The sequence below is a fragment of the Callospermophilus lateralis genome, chromosome X, assembly GCF_048772815.1.
Source record: "Callospermophilus lateralis isolate mCalLat2 chromosome X, mCalLat2.hap1, whole genome shotgun sequence".
Taxonomy (NCBI): domain Eukaryota; kingdom Metazoa; phylum Chordata; class Mammalia; order Rodentia; family Sciuridae; genus Callospermophilus; species Callospermophilus lateralis.
Genome location: NC_135325.1, coordinates 88,265,135 through 88,283,204, shown reverse-complemented (window position 1 = coordinate 88,283,204; position 18,070 = coordinate 88,265,135). Strand labels below are relative to the sequence as shown.

The following is an 18,070-nucleotide window of genomic DNA, read 5'->3' as shown; positions in this document are numbered from 1 at the left end:
TGCATTGCTATGTCTTCGGGAGTCAGAGAGAAAAGGCTTGAATTACAAATCTATCAGTTAGAAATTCTGCATAACTTAAATATTATCTTCTTATTGATGCAGAACTCAGCTTGTCATAAAGATCATCCACCATGTCTGCAGCAGCTACAAAAAAAGGTTGAGAACCCCTGGACTAGATCACTCATTCATCTACCATATAGTTTATGCTAAGTGCTGGGAATACCTGCAACAGGTAAAGGAGACATCTTTGCCCCCCCCCTTTTTTTTGGAGTGTTCAGTCTAGGAGAAATGACATAAGCATCTAAATCACACTATAGCAAAATCTGTGACCAGAGTTTTGAAAGCCTAAAACACAGATGCTAGTTAAGGGGCGCTGGAGGGTGGGGGGAGAAAGTTCCAGGCAAAGGAGAAAACATGGGTACAGGCTTAAATGGTCTAGAGGTTACAAAGGCACATTCAGGGAACACAAAGTAGTTCCTTCTGCCTGGATACGCCAGAGTGCCAAAGGAAATATGGTAAGAAGTGATATTGGAGAAGTGAGCAGAAAACAGACCACACAAAGCCTAGGAGATCTTGTGAAGAAGTCTTAATTGCTCTCTCCCAGAGTAAATCCCTATAATTGTGGTCAGAGAATAAAGCTGGGATGTAGCCTAAGATCACAGGTCTACACCCTGATGCTTTTCCCCATTAAAATTACTTTCAGGAATTCTGGTTATGAGCTACAGGACTATCCCTTCTTATCCACTTCTGATTAAACAGACTTTTGCCAGCTGCTCTGGGAACCTGACCCACAAGCAGAATATTGTGTCCATGGGAAAATGCAATCTGAATTCTAAATAGACTTCCAAAGAAACTTTTGGAACAAAATCCATTCAACAGTTGTTGGGAATGCCTGGAAAGCAATGAAACACAGGATCTTGCTTTACTCCATAGAGACAGTGTTTGAAAAAAAGACAGAACACTATAACCAATCTCTTAAAATAAACACAATATCCCCATTTTAATTAGTAGGGTTATATTTAGGTACAACCATTGAATGACATTATGCAGTGCCTGTTACAGACTTAAATTACCACAAAACCCCAAATATGTTAGGGATGACTGGCTATTTTCACTCTAAATAAAAACAATGCCAAAAATGGAGAGAGGGGTGTTCTCTTTAGAAAGAAACATGGATGCAAGCCAAGTCTAATGTACACAAAATTTTCCTATGTCCCTGCCCAATCAACTCTTAATTATCCAGGCATTAACTCACAAAGATGTGAATGCTAAGAGTTATCTAATTCTGCACGGTGGCATTTCTATTCTTCTTTGCCTTCCTTCCAATAAAAAGTACTTATGTATGTACATTTAGAAAACCCCTTTTAACACCTTGGAACATCCCTCTTTTTTCTCCCCACTCACTCACTTGTTCTACTAATAATGGGTGCCCCAGAAACATTAGTAATTTCCCAGAACTACCTACCAAATACTTCTCAGATCTTCTATATAGTAATTATTCATAAAGTGTGCATAAATATCACCTCAAGGAGGAGTGGGTTAAAATTCAGATTCCCACCTCAATTCCTCTCCCTTTTTCCCAATATCTGGGTTTAATAGGTTTGGGGTACAGCATTTTAAATTAAGTGCCAAAAAATTTTTTAAAAATAAATAAAAATTAAAAAATAATAAAAATTAAAATTAAAAATAAATTAAGTGCCCATAGTGACTATGAGGCAAGTGGGTCAAGAACCACACTTGGAGAAACATTACTGTGGATATTTTACCCAGCTGACCCCAAATCCTGGAATGAGAATAGTTGCTAAGAGCCCAACATTAAACCGAGTCAATAAGAAGGAGCGATACAATAGATGAAAGAAAAATAGCATTCTAGACAACTTGTCCCCAAATATGTTTTTTTTTCAAAAAGCAAATGTTATACTTTTACTATTATCAGATAAATTGGCATTACCAGCACAGCAGTCTCCTACAGGTACCTGGAAAAGAACACGGAACAGGAAGTAGAAGAAAGGAATCAAAATGAGAGAAGGAACAATGTTAATTTGCCTGACCTCACCCCAATGTGTTTCAGCCTCCTTACCTCTCCTTCTAGTTGTTTCCATCTCTGGGGCTTGATGCTCTGTGGTGGCCAGGAAGAGAGGCCAAAGTGGAGCAACCTTCTATTATTCACATTAATGCTTTTCTCTAAATCGTAAATAATCAGGACTTGACTGGAAAGGGGAACAAATGAAAGGCAAATACTGGGCTGAGAGGTTAAATAGGATAAAGAAGACCCCCTGCTGGTTGAGAGCTGTGAGGTGATAAATGAACAGTCAGGATCCCTGCCTCTTTTCATTCACACTGTTTTGCCAGGAACACGAACTTGAAGCCCATGGCGTCAGCACCAAGCATCAGAGAAATAATCAGGTATCTTGTGTTTTTCCACTCTTCCCTATAATACCTAGAAAAGTCTTCAGCACATAATTTAACCTTTACAGTTAACCAACTATTGTTGTTGGCTCAACCCAGACATCTACAATGGTAAAAGCTGGGGCCTAGAGCTGGTCTTTTTCATTCCAAGAAAACCCAGTCCTATTAAAGCCAACTCAAGAAAAAGGGAGGCTGGTAGTTAAGAATATAGGTATCCCATGGATGTCCTAGGTAGAGTAAAGCTGGGCCTCAGAACAGGATTGCTGCTCCTGGGTTTGTGGTGGTTGTGGAGAATAGTCTGTCTATACTTCCCTATCTAGCTCCTTCTCTTTATTCATGGTATCTGTACCCTCACAGCACCAGCTTGAACACAGTCCATCAGGACCGCTTGCCTCCACATCATCTTTTGGCTCGTCTCTGTTGCAAACTGCCTTATTTAGCCTATTACGCCCCCAATTCTAATTTCCTAGGAAAGGAACACACATGGCTCAGCTGCTCTTGTCAAGCCCATGTTGATTGATCCAGGTGATGGATGGGCTATCAAAGGTCAGGTAGCCTACTCTTTAATCAACCCAAGCCAGGAAGGTAGGGTCTCTGTCATTGTTCATAGCAGAGCTGGCAGGGAGAGGTTTATCTTAAAAAGGGATACAGACCAAAAGGCACAATGTGATATATATGTTACAAGCTGGATGCTTAGCATGTATTTTGAAAGATAATGAAATGTCATTCATGATCACCAAGCAACCATAATCTTACCATTCTTTCTTTTATTTGTTTTTTCAGTACTGGTGATGCAACCCAGGGTATCATGCATGCTAGAAAATGCTCCATCACTGAGCTGCACCTCTGGCCCCAAATTTTACCTTTTTAATTAAGATAAAAGACAGCACATGACCCCAACCCTGAAAGCTTACCCTCTCTCACCCCTATCAAAGTTACTTCTTGAAACTAATAACACTATAATGCTGGCTCCCTGAGATAAAGAGGGAAGGAAAAGACAGCGTAAGACAAATAAATCCTGATAAAGTGACACCAATGGCCTTTAGCCTATCTCTCTGTAAGCAGTCAGTTTACTTTACACCCTATGATCACCTTATCTTCCTTTAAATTTTGCCAAGTGCCAAGTGAGGTCATTGTCCAGTGTTAAGTAGAACAAAGCAAGCAGCATCACAAACCAACAGATGGCAATTGAGAGCTTATCATTCTTGGATTATTTTATTCCCAGGAATGATACATGCCAGAAAAGAAAGCACGGTTATTTTGACAGCCACCCAATAATAGCTGTCAATATTCTACTAATTCTTGGCTAACCCTTCTCCCAGATATTCTCCTATCAATTCTCTGTTGCAACAGTCATAAATACCACACCTGATAAGGTTGACAGGAGCTCTGCTAGTGACAACTGCCCAGGACCAAGGAAAAAACAAAGAAACACTGACAATCATTGAAAATTGACAGATCAAAATAAAACCTAGTGGTGGCCATCTTGCAAAATCAGGAACAATTAAGAGAAATTAAAAGGTTGTACTGCCATGAAAATGATGTTCCTCAAACTCTGAACAGTGCCTACTGGAGTTGAAGAAAGAGATTCCAAAGGGTTTCAAAGACCAGAGCTTCAAAGCCCTGAAGACATGTGAAAGAATTCAGTCATCCTCCTACCTGTTAATTATGCCTGAGTAGCTTATTATAAAAGTTTTCTTGTAACTCTTTTTTAATTGTTGTCTTTGTCGTGACAAATTTTTTATTCATTTATTCATATGGGGTACTGGGGATCTAACCTAGTGCTTCACACAGACAAGGCAAATGCCCTATCACCAAGTTACAGCCCCAGCCACTTCCTATAACTCTTTTTAAGAGTATTAATTGATTTGTATCTTCCCATTCCCAGTAAGTTATAGTAGCCTGTGGTGAGACAAATGGACAGTATGGTGCCTCTGTTGCTGGTACCCAACAGGGGTTATCAACTTTACTGTCCATGTGTCATCTATCATCCCTTTTTCAGAGTAGCCTTTCAAAATCCCTTACATTTCTTTCATACAAGGGATATTTTGTAGCTGTTGAAAGAAATAGTTATATGCACTGGCATAGAAAATAATCCATCTATATTATTAAGAGAAAATTTTCCTATCATATTGAATCATTCCATTTTGTAAAAAAAAATTAAAATAAAAATGTGTAAAGAAAAAGCCAATAAAAGATAAATGCTAGTTATTAATAATGATTATCCCCAGCAGATGGGATTATGGAAGATTTTCACTTTTCATTTTTGCCATTTCTGGCTTGCTGAAATTGTTCTTACAATACATGGGGGGTATTTTGCAACCAGGACAAGGATATTTTTAACTCCTTCCAGTTTGTTGATAGGTGGTACATCACAGCTTGAATTTTCATTTTCAATTTGAACAGGTTTTAGAGAGGCTAGAGGACCAAAGGTAGCAAAGAAAGAACCCAAGCAGTTAGAATAAAGCAACTCACTCTGTTTATGGTAGTTAGCACTACATAAATCCCAATAATGGAATAGAATACAGTATGGCACACAAGTCAAACACATGGGCTCTGAAGTCTGGTTTCAAATCCCTCCTATACTAACCTACACTGTGTTTCTTCCTCTGCTTATTCATAATGTTTATTAAACACTTGGATCCTTCTAGCACCTGATGTACCCAACAAACTATAGCCATTTGTACTTTTATTAGAGGGAGCTAAAGTGTTGTAATAGAAAATCATTTCCTTTTAGTTATATGTAATTTATTCTGAACACTTTCAGTACAGATACTGAGATATGTGTGTCTTATTCTACCCTGTTAGTTGACATTCTGTGGTGTGCTAGGGAGCCTTATAACAGAGGCTAGAAAGAGTTGATTATGCATATCTTTTCCCAGCTCTGCTTTGTTACTTGAGTAAACACAGATTGATAGCACAAAATTGACCTTGGAAATTGGCAACTGCTATAAATTGGGGATTCAAACATTTTCCAGCACATCACTATCAAAATCTGAAGAATCCTAATTACACTTGAGGGGCAATTAGTTAGCAAACTGAAATCTCTAATCAAAAACCCCATCAATAACTACTACAAATCGAGCTGGGTATGGTGGTGCACACCTGTAAGGAGAATCACAATTTCAAAGCCTACCTCAGCAATCTAACAAGATTGTCTCAAAAAAGAAAAAATAGAAAAAAGGGCTGGGGATGTGGCTCAGTGGTTAAGTACCCCTGGGTCAATCCCTGTTACAAAAAAAAAAAACTACAAGTAAACAACAAAAAGAAAACCAACAAAATATTTTTTTAAATGGGCAAATTTGTCTATTTGGAGAAAGAGACATTTCACCAAAGAAGTATGCTAATGGCCAAAAAATATAAGAAAAGATGTTCAATATCATTTATCATTAGCAAAATGCAAAACAAAACCACATGAGATACTACTTCACAACTACTAGGCCAGCTACAATTTTAAAAGTAGAGAATAAAAAGTGCTGGTTACGATGTAGAGAAATTAGAACCCTTGTACATTAGTAGTGGAGATGTGAAATAATCCAGTTGGTGTGGAATACAGTTTGGCAGTTCATCAAAAAGCAACACACAGAGCTACCACATGACTCAGCAATTCCACTCCTAGGCATATACCCAAAAGAACCAAAAGCAGGGATTAAAACAGCTCTCTATAAGCCAATGTTCACTGCAGCATTATTCACAATAGCCAAAAGGTGACCACAACCCAAGTGTCCATTGATGGATAAATAGATAAACAAAACTTGGCATATCCATATAATGGAGTATCATTTAGCCTTAAAAAGGAATGAACCTTTGATACATACTACAACACTGAAAACTCTGCTAAGTGAAACAAGTCAGATATATACTGTATGCTTCTATTTATATGAGGTTTCTAGAATAGGCACATTCATAGAGACAAAAAATATAACAGTGGTTACCAGGGACTGGGGAGGGAGGAATGGAAAGTCATTGCTTAATGCTTAAGAAGAAAGAGCTTCAATTTGAAATGGTGAGAAAGTGTTTGGAATAGTGTGATGGTTGTACAATGTTGTGAATGTAATCAATGCCACTGAATTATATAATTAAATATGCTTAAAATGGTAAGCTTTACATCACATATATTTTACTACGATCATTTTTGTGTGTGTATGGTATTTGAGATTGATTCCAGGGGTGTTCTACTACTGAGCTATATCCCCAGACCTTTTTCTTTTTCTTATTTTGTGACAGGATCTCACCAAGTTGCTGAAGTTAGCCTTAAATTTTCAAACCTCCTACTTCTGACTCCCAAGGACCTGGGATTACAGGCATGCACCACCACTTCCAGCTCACCACAATCTATGAAATTCATAATGTAATATATCAAAAAAACATTGAGTTGTATACTTTGAGTGGGTACTATACATCAATTATATCTCAAAAAAGCTGCTTTAAAAACAAGCCCAAGCAGGGTGTGGTGGTTCATGCCTGTAATACCAGCAACTCAGAAAGCTGAGGCAAAAGGATTACTCATTCAAGTTCAAAGCCAGCCTCAGCAATTCAGCGAGGCCCTAAGCAACTGACTGAGACCCTGTCTCAAAATTTTAGAAAATTAAAATAAAAAGGGCTGGGGATGTAGCTTAGTGGTAAAATGCCCCGAGGCTCAAGCCCCATTACCATTTTTTTTTTAATTTAAAAAAATAATAAAAAGGGCTGGGAATCCAGTTCAGTGGTTAAGTGTCCCTGGGTTCAATCCTCAGTACCAAAAAATAAAAATAAAATTAAAAAAAAACAATCAAGGCATAGAGCAATTTGGGAGTTGGGGATGATGGAAGTATTCTCCTTTTTGATCATAGTATATATAAAATTTTATGTGTTTATCAAAACTTGCAGAACTGGCTAGGTATGGTGGCACAAGTTCAAGGTCAGCCTCAGCAACTTAACAAGATCTTGCCTCAAAATATTTTTTTAAAAAAGCTAAGTATGTCATTTGGTGGTAGAATGCTTGCCTAGCGTGCACAAGGCCCTGGGCTCAAGCTTTGGCATTGCAAAAATAAAACACAACAAAAACATCACACAGAACTGAACCCTAACAGGGTGGAATTTTTGATTGATTGATTACAGCACTGTGAATTGAGCCCAGGGCCTTGTGAAGTCTAAACAAGCACTTTACCACTGAGCTACATCCCCAGCCTAAATGGGGGTAAATTTTATTGCAGGTAAAATATACTTTAACTTTTTAAAATAGAATAAAATGCTACAATCAAATGTTTCAGCTTTGAGACACTTCTGACAGCTTGTTCATTATAATAATGAACACTAAAAATGATATTTCACTGGGGAAACTGCTTGGTGTTCAAGACAGATCAGTTAGAAATATTATTCAGTCACTCCACCTTTGGAGGAATTAGATAAAAGATTCTGATTTGCCTAATGTCCTTCACCCCTTTGGGATGATACCTAAGGCTCAGACATCCCAACAAATCTTACATCCACATACTTAATGGAGGGTTTGGATGTGCCTTCTAATTAAAAGTTTAGCAAAATCCAACTGCTGGAATATTGTCACACCTACCACCAGTGAATCTTTTGCACAAAATGGTTGTTGGAAAAAAAATATCTGGAATGTCTCTGAGTATACAAATCAGGCCATATGATATATATTTTGTGTCTGATTATTATTAAATGTTTACATGGAAGAATTTGTCCTTTAACATATTCATTGTGGAATAGAAAGCTATAGTTTTCAGCTATTTCTAACTATTAGAGATTAGTGATATCCACTCCAGAAGAGAACATAGTAACTGTGGACAACCAAATCAGCTAAGGTCAATTTGCAACACATATTTTTGAAACTTCTCTATAGTGTTGTGTCTGATTTCAGAATTCACTTTAAAATAAAATCGTAACAGAAAGGACAAAAAAATCATCTACTTTCCCATTCTGGCTGTAGGGACTAGTGGGGGGTCAGGGATAGAGTTAGGGTATTTATTACTCATTTACTAGGGAATGCTATTAGCCAGGTGTGGTGGTGCACGCCCATAATCCCAGGAAATCCCAGGTACTCAGGAGGCTGAGGCTGAGGCAGGAGAACCCAAAGTTCAAGGCCAGCCTCCAAGGCTTAGCAGGACTTTATCTCAAACAAAAAATTTAAAAGGGCTAGATATCAGTCAGTGGTAAAGCACACCTGGATTCCCTCCCTATACAGATTTGTATCACTAGCAATTTTTTCAAAAATGTTTTTTTTTTCAAAAAAAGCAAAAATAAAACAAAATGAGGTAATGCTATAATGGGTTGTTTCATAGATCTACTTCCCATTTAGGCTATTGCTTTTCCCTGGTGATTTATCTAAAAGGTCAGAGTCAAATTTCACTATATGGATCTAGGGGAAAAGATGACATATTTAAATGATCTCTCTTTAAATCAGGCTGCAAGTCAGAGCCCAAATTTCCAGTTTTGGGGTGTGACCTCTAGCCACAGAGGAAATATAATAGCTGCTACTAAGCTCAGGACTTGAGGACTTACGCCCCAGTAGCAGGTAACTCCAGAGGGTGGATGCACATAGGGCAAAGGAGGTTTTAACAGAAGGAACTAAGTGAAGAATTCATTCAGTTCTTTTGTTTTAAATCATAATTTTATCAACATGAAAAGTGACTCTGTACACAACTCCTTAAAACACAGAGAGAGAAAAGCTTCTGGCAATCTACATGCTAACTCATCTAATAGAGTTGCTGCTACAACTCCAAGGTCTTAGTCTCTGGGGGACCCTAGATCAAGGGAGACTATGACACTGGTTCCATTTTCCTGAACATCTTATAAAGGAAGATGTCATTCCACTACAAGGAAGCTGTACCCTGAAAAATAGGTAAACTGTTGAGGCAACCCCAATACATAAAAATCACAATTCAAAATCCATAATTCACATTAACAAAGGAATTTTTCAGCTGCCTCTCTAAACATCAAGTAGGATTTGACATACAGATTTTATATCACTAGCAATTTTTTCAAAAATGAATTTCTTCTCACTCTCACAAAAGAAATTGCAACAGAAGTGAATAAATCTGAGAACTTCTGAGCTGGCTCTTAGAAGGAAGTTCTCTGAACATTTTACTTGATATCTGTGATTTATCTCTAGGTTAGTCATGATGATCCCTCCCTGTTCTTTGCCAAGATTCCCAGTAGCAGTAGATATGAAAAGCCCCTCTGCCTCCCTAATGAATTTCCATGTTAGTGCCACAAAAGCCCCCCTCTCTGAGCCATACCTGACCCCTCCCTTATCCACACATGGCATGTATCACTCTCAGAAATTCTGACTCAGATAATACAGAAAATCAAAATCCAGATCCACTGGATCTGTAGAGCACAAATCTGTTAAGTAAAAGCCAGTCATTTTTCTGTAAGGGAGGTGATGGAGTAATTGATTTCTGGTGTTATTTCTGAAGATTAAGAGATCAACTGAAAAGCTTTCCTTAAAGCCAGGCCAACAGAGATATCCAGGGTGGAAGATCATGACCCCCAAATATGAAACACAAAGTTTCCCTGAATCAAAAACAATCCACCCCAACCCCACTGTAGAAAGTAGAGGCCACTTTCCCAGGAATCTATTCTTAACAAGGCCTGTCAGAAGGATCTACCATCCATCCATCCATCCATTGATCCCCCATCCCCACCTCTGCCCTGAAATAAGACAGAAACCTCTCAGACAGGTGGTAGTTAACTTTGATCTCATTGGTGAAAGCAACTCTAGAACTTTCCTTGATCATCTCACACCCAGAAACCCTCCTTCTGTTAAGAAAATGTCTTGCTCTGAGGATTTGTATTTTCAGTTTCAGGAAGACAAAAGTGAGTTGGATCATGAGCTTAACCTTGTGGTTATTACAAACATAAATGAACTGCCTCAAATAACAACTACCATTTATTGAGTCCTGACTAGGTAGGTCTCAGCAACCTTGCTATATAGACACACTATATAAAGACCATGCAAGGCAGGCATTACCATCCTCATTTGACAGATGGATAAAGTGAAGTTCAAAGAAGTAAAGAAATGTGCCCAAGCTCAAACAACTAACAGGTGACAAACCAAAATTCAAATTTATTAGTGTCTGACTCTAGGTATCTAGCAGAATCTCACAGTAAAGATACACTGCAAGAATCTATGCTACTGCTTAGTACAGTAGTGCATGCCTGTAATCCCAGCAACTGGGGAAGCTGACGTAGGAGGATCATGAGTTCAAAGCCAGCCTCGGCACCTTAACTAGGCCCTAAGCGACTTAGCAAGACCCTGTCTCCAAATAAACAAATTAAAAGGCTGGGGATGTGGCTCAGTGGTAAAGCACCATTGGGTTCAATCTCTGGTCAAAAAAAAATCTATGCTACTAACCTCTTCTAAGATCAGCAGAGAAATCATTCAAAGACAACTGACTTTTGCAAAAGTTTAAAGTGTACAGTTTAAGGTACTTTCCCCGCCTTCCGCCCACGGCAATTTAGATGAGTTTTCCTTTAATCAGGCATCAGTAAGGAAGCTGCTTCACTATGCCAAGAGAAAAAAGTGCTAGTCACAGTTATTCTAGTTCTCTCTTAAGAGCAGGAAATGAGGTGAATGAAGCCCACACAAGGCTGCCTTTTTTGTTCTCAGCAACTGACCAAATATAAGCAAAGTATACTTGATTCTCAGTTGCAAGGCTTGCATACCCATGGATATTTAACTGTCAGCTATGTCCCAAGGCTCCTCTGGGTCAAGTGTTTATGAAGATTTCTAGGTATGAGTTAACTAGAAAATGTTTTCCCAAAAGGGAGCCTATTCCTGAGTGGGCCATCTCCCTGATTCAAGGTGGGCCTGGAGTTGGGAGTAGAGAGAAGGAAGAGAATAGGAATGGCTGAGTCAGCCAGATATGTGGGGAAGTGTGAAGAGAAGGAGTCTCCTTTGATAAATGTTTTCCTTTAAAATGAGTCCAGAGATCTTTAGGATAATGATGGTTAATTATTAAGCCCAAGTGCTAAAGTCATGACACAGGGATGGAATTATAAGCAACATAATAAGGAAAGGGTGAGGGAAGTAAAGAATAGGTAGAAGAAAGAAATATAAGTGTTCAGCCTAAATCAGTTTAAAAATTAAATTGAAAAATATTCTCCTAATAATAAAATTAGAAGTTTCCTCTGGTCCTTAATGAAAGAAGGAAAGTTGGAATGTGCTGAGAGCCATTGACAAGTAGGAATGACGCATGGCAATTTCTTTGTCAGCCTACGCCATGTTGCTTAGAGGAAGGACTCTCCATGGTGGACCCAGGTCATTTGCAGTGACTTTTTTTTAAGGTGGGATCAGGGTTTAGGGTGGATGGGGGTTTAGGGTGGATGGGGGTTTAGGGCATCAGGGTTTAGAGTAGTTCCAGGTTTAAGGTGATTCCTGCTGGGAATAGGGCATATCCTGCTGCCTCAGGCGCCTAGAGTTCCGTTGAGTTCTGGTGGAATTCAGAGAGTATTTTGGGATTCAGAGCCCGATGGAGAGTGTGATTTTCCCCAGAACGTGCATGTAGAGTGCCGGTGGATTTGGCCCAGAACGTGTTTGTAGAGTGCCGGTGTGAGTTCGGGAATAAAGAATTGCTGTTTGAATCTACAAGGCTGTGAGTGGCTCGTGATTTTGTGCCCAGCCAGACTGCGGCAGGAATGGAATGGGTAGATACCCATTCTGGTTTCTAAAAAGTGAAAGAGCCACTTTTTTTTTCTAAAAAGTGAAAGATACACCTTTCAAGGTAGCAGGGTCACAAATGGCATTTGTGCCTGTGGTTAAGCAGAGGAGACTATCCTTCCTCCCCTCACATAGGCAGCCATTCTCTGCCACTCCTCAACTACCCGCTGTCAGCACTCTGCACTGGTGTATGAGCCACACAATAATTGGAAGCTAATGCAAAAAATAAATCATTGTGTTTTCTGATGTGGCTACTTTTGGTGGAGTTTATGAAACACTACTATCTGGGCCTATCTAATAATGGAGAAACCAATTCACATCCTCTTCTAGTAGCTTCCCATGCCTGGGCAAAGTAACCTTGCAATACTTTTCTCATCTGTCATTCATGGATCTTTAATGGTTCCCTAATAGACCCCACTAGTGTCAAACACAAACATCATCTTAGTATTCCAGCTTAGTGTGCTTTACTTCCATCCTACCAATCTGGCACCATCTTTCTTCTCTCCCAACATGGATCACCCACTGGAGTCAGTTTCCACTTTGAAACAAACACACCTTTTTTTCTCTCTCTCCCCCTTTCTCTCCCTCCATGTTTCTACCAAGGTTTGGGCTTCATCTTCAAAATTCCAGGCAGTCACAACTTCAATGTTACTATAGGTTACTAAAATTTGGACTATACCCTTAAATATTCTGTATGGTAGCTACAAGCTATCTGTGGCTATTTCAAGTATTTTAAATAAAATAAAATGAAGAAATAAGGTCCTCAGTTACAGAAACCACATATCAAGTGCACAATAGCCAAATGTGGTACCACACACATTGAACAGTATAGATATAAAAAAATTGCCATCATCACTGAAACTTCTCCCAGACAATGCAATATTATATCACACATGCAAGAGTATAGTAGCCTCCTGTATACTCAAACTGCTTTTTATCATCACTTGTTAAACTTGATGAACCAGATTTCACACAAGGGAGTGACTAGGACTAACGGACACAGCCCACCTTAAGTGACTAGTGAAGCATCTCCTATCAAGGATCCACCAGTTCTGTAAACATCACAAATGATTGTAACATCACATATGGAAAAAAGATAACAAGCAGAGGACCTCAGGAACCTTTCAACAAGGCACCAATAGACTAGTCAGTCTATTAACTTAGCACTCTGCTAAGGTCTGGGAGTCCATACAAAGAAAACATGACCCAGTCTCTGCCCTGGGAATAAAGCCCTTTCACAAGTAACCACAACAGGGGGCAGAAAGAGATAAGTGCCCTAAGAGAGGCACACAGTGCTGTGGGGATTCAAAGACAGAGATTATATATCTTGTGGGAGGATCTAGGAAGCACTGCAGGGACTGTAGATGAACTCAGGTATAGAATGGGTACTAAAGAATGAGTGAAATCTTGACAAAAAGAGCTAGAGGGAAGAAAGGGAAAAACTGTGTGACCAAAAGGAGGGGGAAAGTTAGGACCCCAGGTACGTTTATGGAGAATGGAGGCAAATAAGCTATGATAACTGATAATCATTTGAAATATTTTTCCAATTACCTTAATAATAAAAGAATTATATATAAACTTAGATGCCACTGTGATGCTCTTTATTTTTTAATAATGTTATTGCATTTTATACCTTTATTTATTTATTTATTTATTCATTCATTCATTCATTCATTCATTCTTGCCCCTCTCCAGGGTCAAAGACTGAACTCTTAGGGCCCTGGACATGCTAGACAAGTGCTCTGCCACTGAGCTAAATCCCCAACCCCTTACTTATTTATTTATTTGTTTGTTTGTTTATTTATTTATATGCAGTGCTGAGGATAGAACTCAGTGCCTCACACATACTAGACAAATGCTCTACCACTGAGCCACAACTGCAGCCCCCTTAGACACCATTTTTAAAAAAGATTTTGCTTTTATGAGATTATCTGATGTGGGCAAAGACAAGATGGAACAGGCTCTTTCAGTTCCCACTGATGATGGGTATATAAATGGGCATTACCTTTTTGGAAAGCAATATTAAGCTCCTTAACACTCATATCCTCTGACTCAATAATTCCACTTCAAGGAAAATGACTTGGGAAATAATGTGAAACAAAGATCTGTGCATAAAGTTTTTTGTAATATTATTTACAATTGCAGGAAATTATGATCTAGTTATAGGATGGAGTACTATATAGTCATTATGAATTATGCTTCTGACAAGTTTTCAATGATATAGATGCTTATGAAAATGTTAAATGAAAAATATCATGGCATTAAAATTGGTGATACATAGTATAGTCACAACTATGGAAAACAATACGAAAGCAGGAGAAAAACTGGCAAAAATGTCAACATCTTGGTGATGTGATCACGGATGGTTTTTGTTCTCTATATCATGAGTCAGCAAATTATGGTCCATGAGCCAAGTGTGGCCCATTGATCCTCATATGTTTTACTGGAACACAGCCACACTTGTGCATTTACATATTGTCATTATCTGTGGCTATTTTTATGCTTCAGGGGTACAGTTGAGTAGTTGTGTCATGGCCTGTAAAGTTTTGTAACACCTCCTACTTTAGCCCTTTATACAAAGTTTTCTAACCTCTGTATCTTCCAAATTTCTACAATGAGTGTTACTTTGGTGATAATTGTTCTAAAAGGTGCATTTCCACACTGTGAAGGTACTTTAGGAACAGGCTAACAATTTCAAATTTTATCTTATAAACAACAGGTAACACTTAGAAGTTTCTGAGGAAGGTGGGACATGATTTGGCATGATGCCAACTCGTAAAACACTGAACTCCAGGTCGTTTCAGAAGACAGAATTCATAATGTATGCCAGGCAAATTCTATGACTCATCAACAGCTGTGATTCTGGGCCACTCCTCCTCATTTATAAGTGTGCCTAAGATTTGACTCATTATTGATTTCAAACTTCCTCCTCCAAATGAACACTATGACATAGCCTCCTCCCTGAAGTAATGACCAACAGAATTGTAATCAAAACAAAATTGTGAGTTTTGCCTGGAAAGACAGTTTGAAGTTTAGGGTAGTATTTCGGTCTTCTTGAAATAGTCTTCCATTTACAAGCTTTTTCCTATATCCCACTTTACTTTCCTATTCTGGAAGTACAACAGGAAAACAGGGAGATAGTACTATTGTCAACAGGAGTGCAGGAAAGGCACAAAGGGAAAGAGTAAATAGAAAGCATTTGAAGCTTCTGTCTGAAGAGCCCTCAAGGTGCCCCCAGATCCACCCTCCCATAGAGCTTGGTTTTGAAGACCTTGACACCTATCCCAGTGAACATTTGTCATCTGATTGGTTTTGTCTTTAGAAAAAGGTGAGAGCTGACTCTCTGGGCCCTCCACTGGGCACTGTGGCACACACATATAATCCCAGTGGCTCAGGAGACTGAGGCAGGAGGGTCTCAAGTTCACAGCCAGCCTCAGCAATGGCGAGACCCTGTCTCTAAATAAAATACAAAAAAGGGCTAGGGATGTGGCTCTGGTGGCTGAGTGCCTCTGAGTTCAATCCCTGGTACCCCACCCCCAGATAAAAAGAAAAGAATGCCTCCATATCCACAGGTTTCCTCCAGATTCTCAATGCTTTCTCCACCTGCCTCAAGCCTATTTCCCCAGATGCACTGCATATAACCAGTTCATACAAATGACTGTTTATTCATTCTCTCAAGCATGAACACAAAGGAATGGAAATGCTCTGTCAAGTGGTTTCCTTTCAAATAAACACACAACCAATCACAAAGATTAAACATCTACAAAATGAGAAACTCCAAAGTACCATAATTTCAAGTCTGCATGGCATAAAAACACTGAACAGGTCTCTGAGTTTCTTTTTTCTTTTAAACACATGATTTTTTTTTTTTTTTTTGTATTTCTGCAGATCAAGGCTGTGAATTTCATTTAAGGCACATGCATTTCATTTGAACTTAGAAAGTGAAATAATCTTTGTGTAACTATGCTTGCTTTTTTCCCCCTTTAATTTTATTTATGTTTTATTTCATTGGTTTGAGAAAGAAAAGACACAAAATGCATTGAGATGCTCAATAATTTAACAGATCATAGTTAACATTTTATATTTTAATATATACCTGTGCCAACAATTGTTCTCATGAGCTTTCTGAACCATTAAGCCACACTATTCTCCTTCTTCTAAATCAAATATAAGTAATTTGTTGTCATAGCAATGCTTCTTCCTACTCCAAAATAGTTCAATACATGCTTTGTTTCAGCAGGCAACTCTTTGTCTACGAAAAATTGGTCATTATCTTCCATCTTCTTGACAAATGTCTTATTAAATTTAGCTGCCTGGCTTTTACAACCATCAGGAGACTGTATTTCTATGGCACTTTCTAGCACCTGTATAGGACCTCTCAGGAACTGCCTGGAAGAATATCACAGCTAAGTCGCTGGGTGACAGCTACTCTTTGTAGTCATGATGACAACAATCCTCAGCATTATTACCCAGCTTTAACAGTTTATAGAATGCTGTCACCTACTTCATTGTATTTGAGACAATACTAGATGATGCTTATATTCTTCATCAATTCCCTACATCAGGTTGGTTATTTATCTGTGCACATCAGTAGTAAGTTACATTTCTTCTATCCTTCCTTCCCTGAGGTTGAGTCCTACTTTTCTGGACTTTTGATGGGTTTATATTAAGCTAAAGAGGGTAATTAAATAAGCTACTAGAATTGCAAAAGGGAAACAATAACAGAGGCAAGGGGTATCATTTTGTCAGTGACTTCTGCAACAGCCCACAGACAGATATTTACTGTTTAGAAAAACACGTGAGAACACATGCCACATTCAGTGGCAGTATTAATGCTAATCTCTCATGCATAGGGCATGTTACAGTTCACAAAGCAGTTTCACAAAAGTGATCTAATGTGAACTATGTCTCTTATACACCCATTTTCCCATATGGATAAATACAGCAGGATCACAGTGGGCGTTTCTAAAACCTTATTCTCTGCCTTATAGTTTATCCATTTAAAAAAAAGGATGAATAATTGGACTGAAAGTCCTTTAAGCCTTGACCTTCATTTTGTGTAGTCATAGTCTATAACATTTAGAGCTCCTCCCCCATGAAGTTGAATCTTTTTTTCACACTAGTGAAAAATGAAAACTAGAAGGAAAAGATCTCAGAGTAGGGAGGAATCTTTGATATTGATCAAGGTGTTTAAAAAGAAACAGGGCACAAAGACAAAATTATCAGGAAATTTCAATGTTCCTTTATATATTCCTATATTTTTAGTTTCCTTATTCATGATCATATTATTTCTACAATCTAAAATAAAAGGTTTGCTGGGCATGCCTATAATCCCTTTAGCTACAGAGACGAGTTCAAGGCCAGCTTCAGCAACTTATTGAGGACCCAAGCAATTCAGCAAGAGCCTGTCTCTAAATAAAATATAAAAGGGCTGGGGCCGCTGCAATGGTGCACGTAGTTTGGGAGGCTGAGGCAGGAGGATCACGAATTCAAAGCCAGCCTCAGCAAAAGTGAGGCCCTAAACAACTCAATGAGACCCTATGTCTAAATAAAATACAAAATAGGGCTGGGAACATGGCTCAGTGGCTGAGTGCCCCTGAGGTAAATCCCTAGTACCAAAAGGGGGTAGGGGTTGGGGATGTGGTTCAGTGGTTAAGTGCTCCTGGATTCAATCCTCAGTACCAAAAAAAAATGTTTACTTTTTAAAACAAAGAAACAAAGGAATATGGTTGGATTTAAGGGGAAAGATACCTGAATAGAGGACCCTAACTAGCTCACCTGCTTCCCCATCTTTGAAACTCTCTGGGAGGGAAGGATGAACTAAGTGAAGATGACCAGCTCAGAGTGCTTCTTTGGGAAATGTAATCAACATCAGGAGATGCTCTAACAGAGCCTGAAAATAAGATTTCACAGCACCACATAGGTTCAAGGAGCTAGAGCTGAAAAGTTCTATTCCCACTTGAACATGACCAAATGTATTTAATTTGTCTCTCTGTATGA

General features: G+C 38.7%; 1 protein-coding gene across 6 annotated transcripts in view; it reads right to left on the bottom strand.

The window, feature by feature from the left end:
* Tmem164 (transmembrane protein 164) overlaps positions 1-18,070 on the bottom strand; it is a 161,845-nt gene that overhangs the window by 114,225 nt on the left and 29,550 nt on the right. The gene's annotated exons all lie outside the window — the stretch shown is intronic.